Source organism: Hyalella azteca, unplaced genomic scaffold (assembly GCF_000764305.2).
Source record: "Hyalella azteca isolate HAZT.00-mixed unplaced genomic scaffold, Hazt_2.0.2 contig3796, whole genome shotgun sequence".
Classification (NCBI taxonomy): domain Eukaryota; kingdom Metazoa; phylum Arthropoda; class Malacostraca; order Amphipoda; family Hyalellidae; genus Hyalella; species Hyalella azteca.
Window position 1 is genome coordinate 121,380 of NW_025934031.1, and position 16,474 is coordinate 137,853.

The window sequence follows — 16,474 nt, forward strand, 5'->3', positions numbered from 1 at the left end:
TGGGTCACTGTTCGAGTGTCGATTTGTGATGAAAAATATTGCGAAATGTGGTGTCATCGCGGTAGCAAATATAGTGTCATCGCGGTAGCTAAGTTTTTAGAAGTGATCTGTATGAACAAATGCCTTAATCAATAGTTAGCGTTTCCATGAAACTGAACCTAACTATTCGAATTTTTTTTTTATAAGTTTAGCTCTCCTATTGAGACAAGCCTAACAAAATATATCCCGGAAGAAAACTTGCACTATCTCGTAGTAATCACGTGGGTATGACCCAGGATATTGCGCACGCGTGTAGAAGTGACGCAAGTCGCCGCAAGAATTGCGCTTCAGTGGTCAGAAGTCAACGCAGGAATGCGTCCGGCGCTGCTGGGGTTGCGACCATGGCTTCCATCCTGACCTATGATCCTCCTGTTCGTGGATATGAGATCCACTAAATCTAGGGACAAGGTCGAGCTTTGTTCATAGGCTGTGTTGAGTTGAGTTGAGTTCAGTTGTTGAATCCACAAGTTGAGTTGAGTGTTCTTGAGTTGAGTCCACAAGTTGGTTCCGTAAGCTGTGGCCATTCGTTATGTCAGTCAAATAGGTAGTTTATTAATATAAAAATATAACTCAGTACTCACTGCAGTGAGTGACAGAGAGCGCATTTTTTCATCGACGAAAACGTGAAGGCACGGACAGACGGACGGACGGACGGACATGACGAGCACAATAGCGCCTTTCCATAAATGAGAAAATGCGCTAAAAATACACAGCCTTGTATCTATTTATCGAATTTGTGTTTTTCCGTGTATTATGAGCCTAGAAATATAACATAAGGGCTATTGGGGCTCGTATCCAAGATACTTGTCGTGTCGGGATATTACCTGGATTACCTGGACCTGTAACTGCATTTTTAGTGGGAGAACAGTAGGGCATTGCAATATTGGTTAGAAAGGATTGGACATAAAATTGGAATTTGAGTTTGGAATTGGTGTATATTAATATAATTAAACTTTCATTTCATTTTTATACATAACTCTGACACGAAAGAGAGGGACTTCTCTCACCTATATGTAAAGAATTTGCTTAAACTGGACTTTCTTCAATTTTTACAAATTTGATTTATTAATATTAACGGATTTGGATAACGGAATCACAAAAGCATGTGATTCCATAATTAATTGCAAGTCCCGAGCAACCCTCGGGCCAAGCTGCTAAATAATATAAAATATACGAGTGTTCGGGCGAACTTTTGAATTTTGTGGAATTTATTGCAGAAACGAGGTTATTTATTTAGTATTATAATATCAAATAAATAATAAAATATAATAATATTATAATAATTATAATAACTTCACTATAAGTAAAGTTATTTTGGTCTGGAAATAATTAAACTTTGATGTAATTTTTCTGCTCCTGATGTTACTTTGAAGTTATGGTGAAATTATATATGTTTCGTAGATCATTTCTACGACCAACGTTTTGCGTATGATGATACGCAAATAGTTTGTACTGCCCGATATGGCTTCGTTGAAGTTATTACTTATTCAATCGTTTTATCCGTTCATCCCATTGTCCGGGTGGTACACCGGAAGTGGACTAAAATGTTATTCAGGAAGAGTACCGACTTCGCAAACGGTCGAATTCCGAATCGACTTGCTTAAAAGCGCACAGAACAACTCAATACATTTACGAAGATTCATACATTCTAGCGTGAATCCAGTACATTCAGAAGAGTCTGAAAACTTTCTTACACAAGCTGAATAGTGCCAGACTCTCGTTAGCCAGCGGCAGATAAGAGAACTAAAGCCGCGTTTGTTTACAAAAGTAACTTTGGTCAGAACTTTTAGACTTCCAGAAGTCGACTTCCTGTAGTCAAGATTTCACAAAATTTCGGTGCTGGCTTTCGATTTCGTCATCTTCCGAAAAGGTCAACTTCCGGGGTTCCTTTGTGATACAATTTTTATTTCGAGAATATCGCGGTGTACTAAAACAACTAGGAACGTTTATCTGACTTTCTTATTCTACATTTTGAAGCAGAGAACGTGAAGGAAAATCCCACTTACATTGATTGAATTTTAACACTAAAGTGATAAAAGAATTTAGCTGCCTGATGCCATGAATGATAAACACTTTTAAATGTGATAGGCCAGTCACCAGGACAAACATGTAAATGTCAAATTATTCCAAAGCAAACATGCATTACTTTCTCCTAACATTTACTTAAGAGATGGAACTCGGTCTAATGAAAGTGATAGTTGGAGACGCACGTGACTTAAGGAATCTTCCTTCTAAATCATCATTTGCACGGCATCGGTTGTTGCAAACTTTTAAATATTGGCTACTTGTTTTATTACAATATGTTACTAATTTTGAACAAGTTAATCGCATTGCCCTGTCCTATGTTGACGCTTCATTGATGTTGTTGAAAATTCAAAATAACAAATTTTCGGATTTGATATATTAAAATTAAAAACAATTTCCATTCATGAAAATTACTATGTGAAGTCTGCTGTGGTCTGTTGTGAAGTATAAAAATCTGGATGGATTATTGAATTAAAGGGAAATTTCTGAGATTTTCTTAGACCGGAAGTCTCAAATGAAACCAAAATGCAATGGCTAGAACACAGAGGCTGTACGAAGAAAGAAACAACTTTGAGTTTGATAGCGGTTGAAAAGTCTTCCGCTTCATCGCCTCCGAACTTTCATAGCCTTCGCATCACGTTGCACAAGATTAAAGTGTTGCATCACGAAGCAGCATTGTGAAGGAAACTTTTGCCACCGCCGCCGCAGAGTTAGCAAGGTGAGGAACATAACAGTGTTTGTTTCCGGCATTTAAGAGCTCGCGTAGAAGTTCAAATGCCACGCGCACGACTTTCAGTTGATGGAGTCGGCCTAGAGCGCCTTTTGTTTAGAGCTTTTCATAGTAAGATATGAAAATAAGATAAAAAGATGTGTGAGGAGAATTTTTAATTTCAAATTTATTAAACTTGGAATGAGAATTAAAACTCACATGAATTTTAAAGATCTAAAAAATTTGAGACTTGTCGGGTATGAAATTAGAAATTTTCTACAATTTGTACTGGGTAAGGGTGTCTTTTACAGGTGGGACATTAAATTTCCAGGGGACATATTACTATCAAAATTGCGACGACTAATGTTCTTTTTAGCTCATTTTCTCATTTATGGAAAAAAGGCGCTAGTGTGCTCGTCATGTCCGTCCGTCTGTCCGTTTGTCCGTCTGTCCGTCCGTGATCACGTTTTCGTCGACGAGAAAATGCGCTCTCTGTCACTCACTGCAGTGAGTACTGAGTTATATATTTTTTATTACGTGAAAGCGAGTCGCAGACTATTTTTTCTTGAAATCATGTTGAGATTTTACTGTGTTCAAATTTAAAGCCTGTAAGTATAGATTAAAAATTTCGTAAGTGGCAGTGGATGAAATAGAATTCTTCCTCTTACGAAAAATTTTATTGGGGTGTTTGTACATAAGTCATTTCTTGCACTATAATTTTCGACAGGAAATACGTGCTATGACTTTAAATCTCTCACCAATCATCGCTGCAAATCAGGACTTCTCGCTGTTGGCAAAACATCTGAAAATAACTTTTGATATAAAAGCCTCGAGCGAAGTCGAATCCAAATTGAACCCATTTTGATCCAAGTCAAGCCATGACCAAAACTTTTCAGTCGCAAAGTTCTAAAGGAACAGATAGAGGATGCAAAATTTTCCCTGATGTTCAAAACGCCTTAATTTTATAATACTACTGAATCAGGAAGCTTCATCTGAATTTTCTCACAGTAAAAGTTGCAAGAAAATGAAATACTTTGCATCGTCTTTTATCTTCATTAGCTAACGTGTCTCTTCTAGTGGAAAGCTGGTGTAGCAATGTTTGCATTCCATAAAAGAATAAATCTCATACGCATAAAAACTCAAGTAATCAAGCATAAAAGTTCCGATGGTCTTTGATTTTGTAGAACAAACATGAATGAAGCTTTGAAGTTTAGATTGAGACAAGAAGAGACGTGCCTGGTCCAAACTTTCATGACGCAACTTCTTTCATGACGTAAGTACTTTTGGCTGTTCATTTGCTCTCCTCAGTTCAAGTTGTAGCAGGGAAACGTGTCATTTTAACTTGCATAATTGCTGATCAACTGCTAGCAATGAATAAGTCTCGCGTTTCAGGGTTTGGTCGTTTTGTTGAGAAATGATAGGTAAAACAGAAAAAGGAGTCTTGCATCCGAGACATGTTTGGACGTCAAGAGTTCGGTAATTGAATTATGATTTTTCTTTAAATTCTGGTGTTTATCAATCAAATTCGGTTGTTGACGGCAAATTGTATACATCTGAAAAATTTGTTGAAAAGACGATAAATAATTTTACGAAGTGTAAGAGAAATCACAAAAGTGGATGCTAAAATAATGCTCCCTTAATGTGCTTAAAATATTTTAGTTCAATTCTGATACTGATACTTTATATTATAGATTTTAACCCAGTATTGGAATGTCTTATAGGTTAAAGAAGACTTATTTTAAAATCGTATTTTAAACAACGAATGGCTGAGTGCCGACAATTTATTATTACAAGAGTTTCTGGGAGCACGAGCTGAAGTAGCCTCTTTGTCTCACCACGACTAAAGTGCTTTCTAATGTCCTAAATTGGACATAAAATTGTCTAGAATTGTTTCGAAAATGTAAAAAAAATTATCAAAGAGTTCTTTAAACATCATGTCAATAAAATGGTACACCGGGCTAACCGCACTTCAGATAATTCCCAGAAAATGTGTACAGTGCTTAATTTGAGTGCATTAAATTTTTTTTGCGGATGGTTATTTTCAATTCTGTTTGAATTGGCGATTATCCGATAATAATTAATTCGAATTTCGGTCGCAACACGATTTATCTTGATATTCTACACTGAATCTGAGATAAATAAATAAAGAAAGAAAGAAAGAAAGAAAGAAAGCAAGAAAGAAATAAAGAAAGAAAGAGAGAAAGAAAGAAAGGAAGAAAGAAAGAATTATTGAAAGCCACCCAAATAAAATCAGAGAAACGATTTTCATTGTGAAGCTTCGAAAGTTTCGGTGGCTGCAACGCCATACGCCAGTTATCAGGCGGGCGACTAAAGGCCATTTTTTCTTTTTTTTCTTATAGAATTGGGTCATGAATTGGAAAGGAAGCCTTTCACTGCCGAAGATTGAAAATAAACAGCAATTCGACGCTATGTCGGAGGACTTCTTCGTCTCTTGACAGGGCGTTTGGAAATTGAATTTTGAAATGAAATTTTGAAATGTTCTATAAGATTTTTTTTATATATACGACAATGAGTCTAAGTTTGAGAGTCACATCAGCGATTGAAAAAAGTAAAATAAATTAATAAATTCAGCTCACGGATTTACTGTCGACTTATTATCGACTTTGAAATCATTCAACGGATATGTTCATTAGCGTTTCTTTGATCCATAGAAGATAACTTTAACTTTATCAATGATTGTGAGAAGAAGCAATTTCAAAATATTTGATTCCTACAATTAATGAACCTGCAAATGAGGAAAAGTCATGTCAGAGTTTTCACTCATTTCAATGCCATTAAAATCCGCGTTTTTACTATCCCAATTTTTGAAAGCTTACACCGACTGGAAATACTGAGGCTCGGTATAGTGGTGTGGATTCGCAAATTGCAATTTAAACCCATTTATATACATCACCGTTGACAATTCTTCACGACTGGTGGAAGCCCCAAACCGTTTTTTATACCTTCAAAGCCTAGTAGTATGCACAATTCAAATGGCCACATTTACGTATTATTTTGGTTAGTGTTGTTTTTCTGCACTACATTTTCAGTCTCATTTGAATATTGTTTATTTTTCTTTTGTGTATGAAAAATTTATGCGGAACAAGTTATTCGTTGATTTCTCTAAAACATGTGCTTTACGTTGTATTATGAGTGACGGGATGAATATATCACAGGCATGAATAAGTTAAGCAAAACGTCTTCTTCCACTTTCTGGAGTGGAATTATTAATATGATGATGTAGACATGAAAACTCGTTTGTACTGAAATTTGAGATAAAATCTGTCTTATTTCAAGAAAAGTAAGCAACAGTTGACGAAAGAAGTATAGAAAAACCTAGTGAATACAAAAGCCACATTAAAATTTAGTAAACGGAAAGATTGAATTAATTCTTTTATACATAATTTTCAATTGACCTTGCCCGATCACAGATCTCTGAGCGCGTTCAAGGTCTCGGCTACGAAAATATGCAGGCTGTAGTCCAGGCTGTAAGGAAGGCAACAAGTGATATCACGACGTGTTATTTCTGCAGGGCGTGGTGCTCGGTCATGACCACGACGCTTGTACAGTCATTCCTGTACTTCCTTACCTAGAAAATGTTATGAGGTTGTCTGGAAATAACGCGATTGAAAGGAGTGAATTAAAAGGGCTAATATTGTTGGAAATTCGTACAGTTTAAATAGTCAATATTGCGTCGGTCAGAAATTATATTGCCCATTGTCAATGAATTCGGGAATTTGATACTGAAAATACAAGTTTTTAATTCTGTTTGACGTTATTTATTTTGTAAAATATATTATTTATCCAACGTTAGATCCGGGACCCGAAGGCCGGGCTATCGACAACTTGGAGATGGAGGACGACGAAGGCGGCGCATCAGCGTGAGCGTGGATTGAGGAGTCCTAAACTCATCATAAGGCCCATAAGGCTAATATTAGATTAATAATACTTATATTAGATTATTAATACCAATATTACGTTATTCATATTGCTACTAATTTATTAATATTAAAATTAAATCATTAATATTAATATTAAATTACAATTATCAATATTAAATTATTAAAATTATTATTAGATTACCTAAAAAACTGTGATATAAGTTGTTCCGACGGAAATTTTAAATTTATTTTAAAAATTCCATGTTCCGATAATCTATTTCCACGACCTTATCCACGTTCCGATAATCTATTCGGAATTTAACTTCCTACAGCTATTGTAAGTATTTGTGAGAACATTTTTGAATGCAACTTTGCCTGCTATTTAGTTCACATATTTTCTACATATTTAACTGAACGCACGTGACGGCATGTTGCGGAAACGGTCGAGGATTAATTTCAGAGAAAAATTACCTCGCGGAAATATTGTGAAGCAGAAAAGAGACATTACAGTTTATGATTGTCTGATGTTATGTCCGTCCGTGATTGTCGTGAATCTAAAATTTTTACAAACGATCATGAGTGCGATTAATAAATTATATTCGATCATGTCTTACACATACTGTACTAACTTTTAAGAAGTAACTTTTAAGATGTGTAAAATTTCTTCAGGTAAATTTTCTAAATGAATTTTTTCTGAAGTGGACAAAAAATTCTATTCGTGAACCCGATAAAGTTTAGCCAATAATTTTCCTGTATTTTTATTAAGGCAGAGGTAAAAATTTAAAGCTTGGCAAAAAGTAAATAATCTTATGGCTGACAGTGAATTAAATCTTATATTTTTACTCCATCTGAAAATTCAGGCTTTTCTCCCTTTCTTTTGAACGGCCGTCAATTGGATTGGACCATTCATTTGAATTCCAGTTCGAATTTAGGGAACATTTCCGAGAAACGATGCCCCAAGTTCATGAAAAATTTCATGATTTGATATCTCGAATCATCTTTTTAAGAGCCTTGCAATACATGGGCGTAAAGTTTTGCCTGAGGAGAAATCCTTTTTAGATTCAAATAAAATCCAACATTTACTCACTTGAAGAGTCCTTGCGGCACAAAAAAATCATCGTTGTACTATTACAATGATTGTTCCTAGCTCATAAGAGTTTTTTTCTCGTAGGTGAGCCTGTCATCAGGACCTAATTATATACCGAATGGGTTGGTCAGAATGTCGTCTATTTTTCCTTGGATCGCTTGTCTTCAAGTCTTCAGGGATTCTATTATTGGCCGACTATCACAAGATAGTCCGTCCATCATTTATTGGTCACAAGATAGTCTGTCCATCGTTTATTGGTCACAAGATAGTCCGTCAATTGTTTATTGGTCACAAGATAATACGTCAATTGTTTATTGGTCACAAGATAGTCCGTCTATAGTTTATTGGTCACAAGATAGTCCGTCTATAGTTTATTGGTCACAAGATAGTCTGTCTATAGTTTATTGGTCACAAGATGGTCCGTCCATCGTTTATTGGTCACAAGATAGTCCGTCCATTGGTCAGAAGGAACCCTTAAGACTAGAATGCCCTTTGCCACCGACTCCGAATGCCCCGATGATAGCGAGGAGGCTGCAGGTCTTTAATCGACGTCTCGGTCCCCCGAGGTGATCAAGGGCTGTCATTCAATCACCATTTTGTCCAAACATTTGCTTTTTATAATTTTTATTCTCTAAGATATGAGTTTTTATGGTAATTAGCGGTGAATTGCGTTAATATTGATTCAATTTTACTCTATAATTTATTATATTGATGTCTTTTATGGAAAGGAATTTCTTATTTTCCTTATTGAATCTACGTTTCTCAGAGTTTGGAAGTAATCCGATATCGTAATATTTTTATTTTTAAACATAGTACTGTTAACTGCGAAATGGAATAAATGGTAATTTTAATATTTTTTCTGTCGTAATTAGTGAATTGAAAATTTAGAGTTTTAATGGATCATACCATTAAATTTTTACTAATATTCATAAAAATGAATTAAGAAAATTTAAAATAATTGTAAATTTGAAAACTTTTATTTTACGCCACAGAAGTGCAGGTCATTAAATTCCGTAATAAATTTATTAACACTGGGTCAAGGTTTGCCAAATATCGCGCTGAGAGTTGATCCAGAATCCGGAAAATCACGACACCGGCTGCAAATTTGCTAAGTCAATAAAGAGGCTCCGGCCTTTCGTTATTGATTCAAGCTGCACGAAGTGACTAAGAAATTCCTAGCGTGTCATCGAACTATTCGTATTGCAGTGGCCGAAGTATAATAATTATGCCTTTTATTTTGACTCAAACTGCGAGAAGTGACTAAGAAATTTTTAACTATCATCGTATTAGTTGTAGTGCTGCGGCCGAAATGTACAAGTTATTCATTCAATTGTGACTTGGACTGCGCGAAGTGACTAAGAAGTTCCTTACTTGTCATCGTACTATTCGTAGTGCATTAGCTGAAATATACGAGTTATTCGTTCTATTTTGACTCGGGTCGGGATGTACAAAATGCTCAAGAAATTTCCCTAGTGTCATTGAACTACTTGCAGTCATGTTAGGACGTACATTTGTTTGAAGTACACTTTAATTATTTGAATTATAATCACCGTTTGTATTGCAAGTTTTCATGATATAATTATCGAAATAACGACTAAAGAATTATTTTATTCAAGTTCAGCAATCTATCCGAACTTAGAACTCCAAAAATTTCTTAAGAATAGTCCCCATTGTAGATATTTCAGCCACGTAAGACATGAAATTATGTAAATGTCATCAGCGTGGATCCTACAATAGTCGTGCGACTCAAATAATCATTGAACTCGTGACCAGATCCGAGCCTCAGAGTTTCTGCTATCCGAGCCTCCGAGTTTCTTCGATTCGAGCCTCCGAGTTTCTTCGTTCCGAGCCTCCACGTTTTTACTATCCAAGTCTCCTAGTTTCATCTATCCGAGCCTCCAAGTTTCTGCGATCCGAGCTTTCGAGTTTCTACTATCCGAGCCTCCGAGTTTCTGCGATCCGAGCCTCCGCGTTTTTACTATCCGAACCTCCGAGTTTCTGCGATCCGAGCCTCCGAGTATCTGCTATCCGAGCCTCCGAGTTTCTTCCATTCGAGCCTTCGAGTTTCTGCGATCCGGGCCTCCGATTTTTTTTGCGATTTAAGCCTCCGAGTTTCTGTGATCCGAGCCTCCGAGTTTCTGCGATTTGAGCCTCCGAGTTTCTGTGATCCGAGCTTCCAAGTTTCTGCGATTCGAGCCTCGAGTTTCTACAATCCAAACCTTCGAATTTATACAGTTCGAGCCTAAGAGCTTCAGTGATATGAGCCTCCAAATTATTTAGGCTCGAGTCTCTCAGTTTCTGCGATTCTATCCAAATCCACCCCTGCTGTCGTCGCGTCCGGGCAATCGGTCCAGTCGGAAGGAAAAGTCAGATCCGAAGCGTCCCTCGAGTGGTGACAGCTTTGGATTTAATTAACGTGGGATAATCTAAAATCCCGACTCATTCTCGTTTTCCTGCCAGGAAATTAATGGCGGGTGACGCGGGATGAGGAAATTGAAGGCTCGAGAGGGATCGCACTGCTGACGTCAAAGAAAAAATGATCCGGAAATTGAGACGTGTTTGGTCGCAACTGCTCCTCTTGAACCCGGCCAATTTGCGTCCAAAAAGCAAATATTCCGAGCTAAAGATTTTCCGATGTTCGAATGTAGTTCTATTAAACCTTTGAGAAGGCTTAAAAAGTTGGTGGAAAATAGGCATGACTAAAAATTCTATCAAAAGAATATGATGCCAGTGCACCAGAACGATTCTGTATAAATTTTTGGGTGGAAGAACAGCCAACTAATTGACTTTCTGAAACAAGTTTATGTTGACAGTGCCTTCAAAAAATCATCAACCTACAAATGGATTAGTCGTTCCAGAAGCGAAAGAAATCAGACCAAAGACGACCTCTGCAGAGGCGGGCCACGAACATTACTTTGTTGGGAAAACATTGACGCTGTCCGCGATCTAATTGAAGAAGATAGGTGAATAACCACCGAACCAGAAGCAGAGACATCCTATATCTCTGTGGGCAGCAGGCAATTGTGGTGGGCAGCAAGCTCTCCACCCGATGGGTTCCGATACTAAGTCCGTACGTCACGCCCAGATCAGCATGAATCAAGAGCAGATCTTTCCATGGAAATTTTGAACAAGTGCGTTGAGAACCCTGAACTTTTTTTACGCGAATTTTGACCGGGATTGAAACATGGCTATACCAGTACAATCCAGAGGACAAAACTCAATCGAAGCAGTGGCTATTCATGGGAGGAAATGGGCCAGCCAAAGAAAAATCTGTGCGTTCAAGAGGGAAGGTTTTTTGGGATGCAGATGTGATCTTGTTAGCTGCCTTCCTCAAGAACAAGAAAAATATTACAGCTGTTTATTATGGGGGGATTGTAACTGAAGTTTCCTTGAAAATGGTAGAAAAACTTCCAGGGAAGCAGCAACGGCGCGCACTCTTTCACTACGACATTGCACTCGCACGTGGTGCTCAGCAGGTAGGGTCTGTGCTGCACTAATTTCAATGGAAAATCATTCGGCATCCACCGACCAATTTGGCCTCATTCGATGTTTTTTACATTTTCAAACTTGAAAAAATGTTTGGAGAGTACCCAATTTTCATTAATTGAAGAAGAAAAATGCGCTACCAAAACATGAGTCAAATCGCATGATTAAATTTTACACAGATGCACTTAATGGTCGGTATCAGCGTTCACAGAAATGTATCGACCTAGATAGAGCATATGTATGAAAATGAACCTTTCGGCTAAGATAATTTTTTTAAATTGCTCACTTTCCACGGGTGTTTATTTTCATTTCAAAATCTATAGATTAGGAATACCTACATTTATTTGCAAATATTGAATGGACGAAAAATGAGTAACATTACGATTTTCATTCCATTTTCGAAACTAAAAAGCAGGGGCCTATATGAGAGTTGCGCGAAATCGCTGAAATAAGTACATGCTGATCCAGGAAAAGGATACGAGTGTCAATAAAAATATTCGTTCAAAGCTCGAAGTTGAGGTGTATATACTATCATGTTAGAAATCAATATGCATGCTTAATTTTGTTGGTCAAGGCAAGGTTGTTGTTGAAAGTGTCCGAATCAAAAGCCTCATACATCATGGCTAGATAAATGAGTACGATACTTCGTGCCTTGTTAAGAGCAGAACACCTTAATTATGTGCTTCCCGCACTCATCACTTTTGTTCTTGTCTTTTAGTCGAGTCTGTGCAGGCACAGGGTTCTCATTTGGGCATTAGCGTCACTTAAGAACATTCACCGAAGTTCTTTAAAGTTCAGANCAGGGTTCTCATTTGGGCATTAGCGTCACTTTAGAACATTCACCGAAGTTCTTTGAAGTTTAGAATAGGATTAAAACCCTTTCGAATTAAACGTCGCAACGAGGGAATGCTCTCTCGATCCAACGTAAAGCTTCTGGGATAAAATCGTTGTCGACTTTATTTCCTTCGAACAGGCTTATGTATTATAATGGATTGAATATTTCAATACTTAACACCTTTTAAAGCAGTTTCAGGTTTCATTTTTTCGATATATATACAGCCAGTTATCAATTCCAATTTTTTTATTTAAGTATCCCATCAAACTAAGTAATTCACTAGCTGTTAAACTTTACAACGATGACATGTCAATTGAACAAGTACGTTTTCTGACCCGTGCTCGCTAAAAAATATCCCAGTATTATTCAACATTTAAACAACGTGCATCTAAAGACTAAATAAGCACGGTATTGTCGACGTCTCCAGTAATCGCAAGGAACGTTATCTGAATGACTTCCAGGCGATTCTTCTCGAAGTTATAAGTGCCATAATACGCCACGCAAAAAGTGTACTGGGCGTGTGAGTGTACTGGACGTGTGAGTGTACTGGACGTGTGAGTGTACGGGACGTGTGAGTGTACGGGACGTGTGAGTGTACTGGAAGGTGTGAGTGTTATGAACATCTGAGTGTACTGTACGTGTGAGTGTACTGGACGTGTGAGTGTATTTGATGTGTAAGTGTACTGGGCGTGTAAGTATGCTGGACGTGCGGGTGCGCTGGACGTGTGAGTGTACTGGACGTGTGAGTGTACGGGACGTGTGAGTGTATTGGAAGGTGTGAGTGTACTGGACGTATGCGTGTACTGGACGTGTGAGTGTACTGGACGTGCGGACGTGTACTGGACGTGTAAGTGTACTGGACGTGTGAGTGTACTGGACGTGTAAGTGTACTGGACGTGTGAGTGTACGAGACGAGTGGACGTACGGGATGAACGAGTGTATGGGGCGTATGAGGGTGCGTGACGTGTAAGATGTCCTGGCTGTATAACAGATCTGAAATGCTGCGATTTTATCCCAATCTTCAAACATTCATTGCATTAACTGCTTCTGCGGAAATTGCATTCAGTTTATAATAGCAGAAATTGTGTTCACTCAGTTTTATTAATTGATACTGGAGTCTCCGTTAATCTTGGATGCTTATTCCTTAGAAACACGCTTATTAAAAAAAATTTACTCAGTACTCACTGCAGTGAGTGACAGAGAGCGCATTTTCTCGTCGACGAAAACGTGAAGTCACGGATGGACGGACGGACAGACGAACAGACGGACGGACATGACGAGCACAATAGTGCATTTTTTCCATAAATGAGAAAATGCGCTAAAAAGTCGGTGAACATTAATGAACTGTTAATGCTCTTCAGGCTGTTGTTGTTAATGCTTCAACACCGTCCTATTACTGTTAACAATAATGAACTGCTATAGCGTCCTCCTTGCCGAACTGATAACGCCCTTCTGTTAACTTTCAACATTCAACTGTTTGCAACAATGAACTTTTCTCGCTCTCATTGCCGAACTGTTGAATGAACTCACACCTACTAACTGCTAACTGTGTTGACTTGAAGGTCTCAATGCCTAACGGTCCCAAATTTAAGGAATGTTTCCAACAATGAACTGTTATCCTTATCCTTGTCGAAGTGTTAAAGCTTTTCTGCTAACTGTTAATTGTTTACAACAATGAACTGTTATCTCTCTCCTTGTCCAAATGTTAACGCTCTTCTATTAACTGTTAATTGTTTACAACAATGAACTGTTATCCTCTTCTGGTCGAAGTGTTAACGCACTTCTGTTATCTGTTAATTGTTGGCAAAAATGAACTGCTATCCCTCTCCTTGTCGAAGTATCAAACTCACGTCTGTTATCTGTTAATTGTTCTGTTAATGAACTGTTATCCCTCTCCTTTTCGAAGTATTAACGCACTTCTGTTACGTAACTGAATTATTGTCCACAACAATGAGCTGTTATCCCTCTCCTTGTCGAGGTATTAACGCACTACTGTTATCTATTAATCGTTTACAACAATGAACTGTTATCCCTCTCCTTGTCGAGGTATATCGCTCTCATTGCCGAACTGTTGAATGAACTCACACCTACTAACTGCTAACTGTGTTGACTTGAAGGTCTCAATGCCTAACGGTCCCAAATTTAAAGAATGTTTACAACGATAAACTGTTATCTTTATCCTTGTCGAAGTGTTAACGCTTTTCTGCTAACAGTATTTCTTGTGCATCATATTATTGTTTACAACAATGAACTGTTATCCCTCTCTTTGTCGAAGTATTAACGCACTTCTGTTAACTGTTTATTCTTTACAACAATTAACTGTTATGCCTTTCCTTGTCGAAGTAGTAACGGACTTCTGTTAAATCTTTATTGTTTACAACAATGAACTGTTATCGTCGAGATATTCATCATTCAGCTCGCCGTATTCATCATTCAGCTCGCCGTATTCATCATTCAGCTCGCCGTATTCATCATTTAGCTCGCCTTATTCATCATTCAGCTCGCCGTACACATCATCCAGCTCGCCATATTCATCAGTCAGCTCGCCGTATTCATCATTCAGCTCGCCGTATACATCATTCAGCTCGCCGTATTCATCTTTCAGCTCACCGTATACATCGTTAAGCTCGCCGTATTCATCATTCAGCTCGCCTTATACATCATTCAGCTCGCCGTATTCATCATTCAGCTCACCGTATTCATCATTCAGCTCGCCGTATTCATCATTCAGCTCGCCGTATTCATCATTCAGCTCGCCGTATTCATCATTCAGCTAGCCGTATTCATCATTCAGCTCGCCGTATTCATCATCCAGCTCGCCGTATTCATCATTCAGCTCGCCCTTCACAAGGCCCGCTATTGTCCGCTATGCAGGTCGCACAGCAGCGCTGGTTTGCGCTGACCTTTTGCAATTAATGCGCCTGTTTGCTGTGGCGCTGCACTTCAAATGCTACAAATAGAAACTTTCTTCCATTGTGCTGATGTCAGATGCAGCTGCGGGCTCCAACTGCAACTGTATTAAATAATTGTAGCAGCTAATTGAACGGCTGCGCAGTAATAATATGTTTGCTTTGCTTATGTATCGTCTCGTTACTGATTGAATTGCTGTACATCGCAGCATGTTGTTTGGTGTGTTTTCATGCCATGTACTAGAGGGATATTTTGCATTTATTCTGTTAACTATTAATAATTATTAATTATTAATAGAGTACTAATAGTTTATGCTCTAATTGCTGCAGCCAGCCTGCTTGTGAGTGGCTGAATTTAGTAAGTTATTTTCAAATTTACAAATAATATTTACCATTAAGACAGTGCACATAGGCATCTAGCATCCAGTTACAGTTAATCTATTCTAGTTGACAATACGTCGATTTTTACTTACACAGATTCATGTTATATTCGAGTGTATGATTTATAAGATGAAGTGTTCCAGCGTTATTTTGCCTCACTTCCTCTTACTCGTCAGAGCATGAAGCAACTGTAAAAGTTCCACTAGTATTTTCATTTGTGGATTTATCATGGATTTATATCTTCGACTATGCCGACACTCGTGCTGCAACACATCGTTATGTCTCATCAGACTGATACAAATGATTCTTTTATAACCTTTTCGTCAATTTTTTACTTGGAAAACTTCCTTTTAATGAATTTTATTGCAATTTGAATAAGCAATGAAGCTGAAAACTGAGGAAAGATCGAATAATTAATATGTAGAGGTGGAAGTCATCACAATTGGTCGAAGAACTAACAAATCTCATCTCAGATTTAATTCGAATTCTCAATATGTTTTTTTACGTATCTTGCGCAGCGTTAAACAGTCGATTGATGACATGCAACTTTTTTTCCTATTTGTAGGTCATACTGATCCATTTCGGCTCAGAAAATGGACGTATCAGTGCTACGCCTGCTATCTGTTCGAGCTGTGAGTAAGAAAACGCATGTATCATTTGGACAATACGACCATTAATTTTTTTAATGTATGCCAACACAATAAAAACCTGGTCACTGAATGCACGAAAATCTTTGTTGTGAGCGTGAAATTGGCGCAGCGGGTGAGTTTTGACGGCGGAGAGAAAGGCAGAGTGCGAAGTGCTGGACGAGAACACTGGCGTCGTATTGTTGCAGTGAATAATGCGTCGTTAGTGAAACTTAACCTTGCGGCCTGAGCTTGAATTTGTTGGTCATGCATCTAATGGTTTTGTGGAAGTCCGTGTGAACGGTCGCGGAGTAGCGGCGTAATTGAGTAATTTATCGATCACACATTTATGTATTTTTACGTTTATGTTTTCAATTTAGTGTTGAGCACATTATTAAATAAGCTCATTATTAATCGAACGAGATTTTTGTATTGCCTGAATTTTTTAATTTTATGTTTTCAATTTAACGTTAAGCACATTATCAAAAAGTTCATT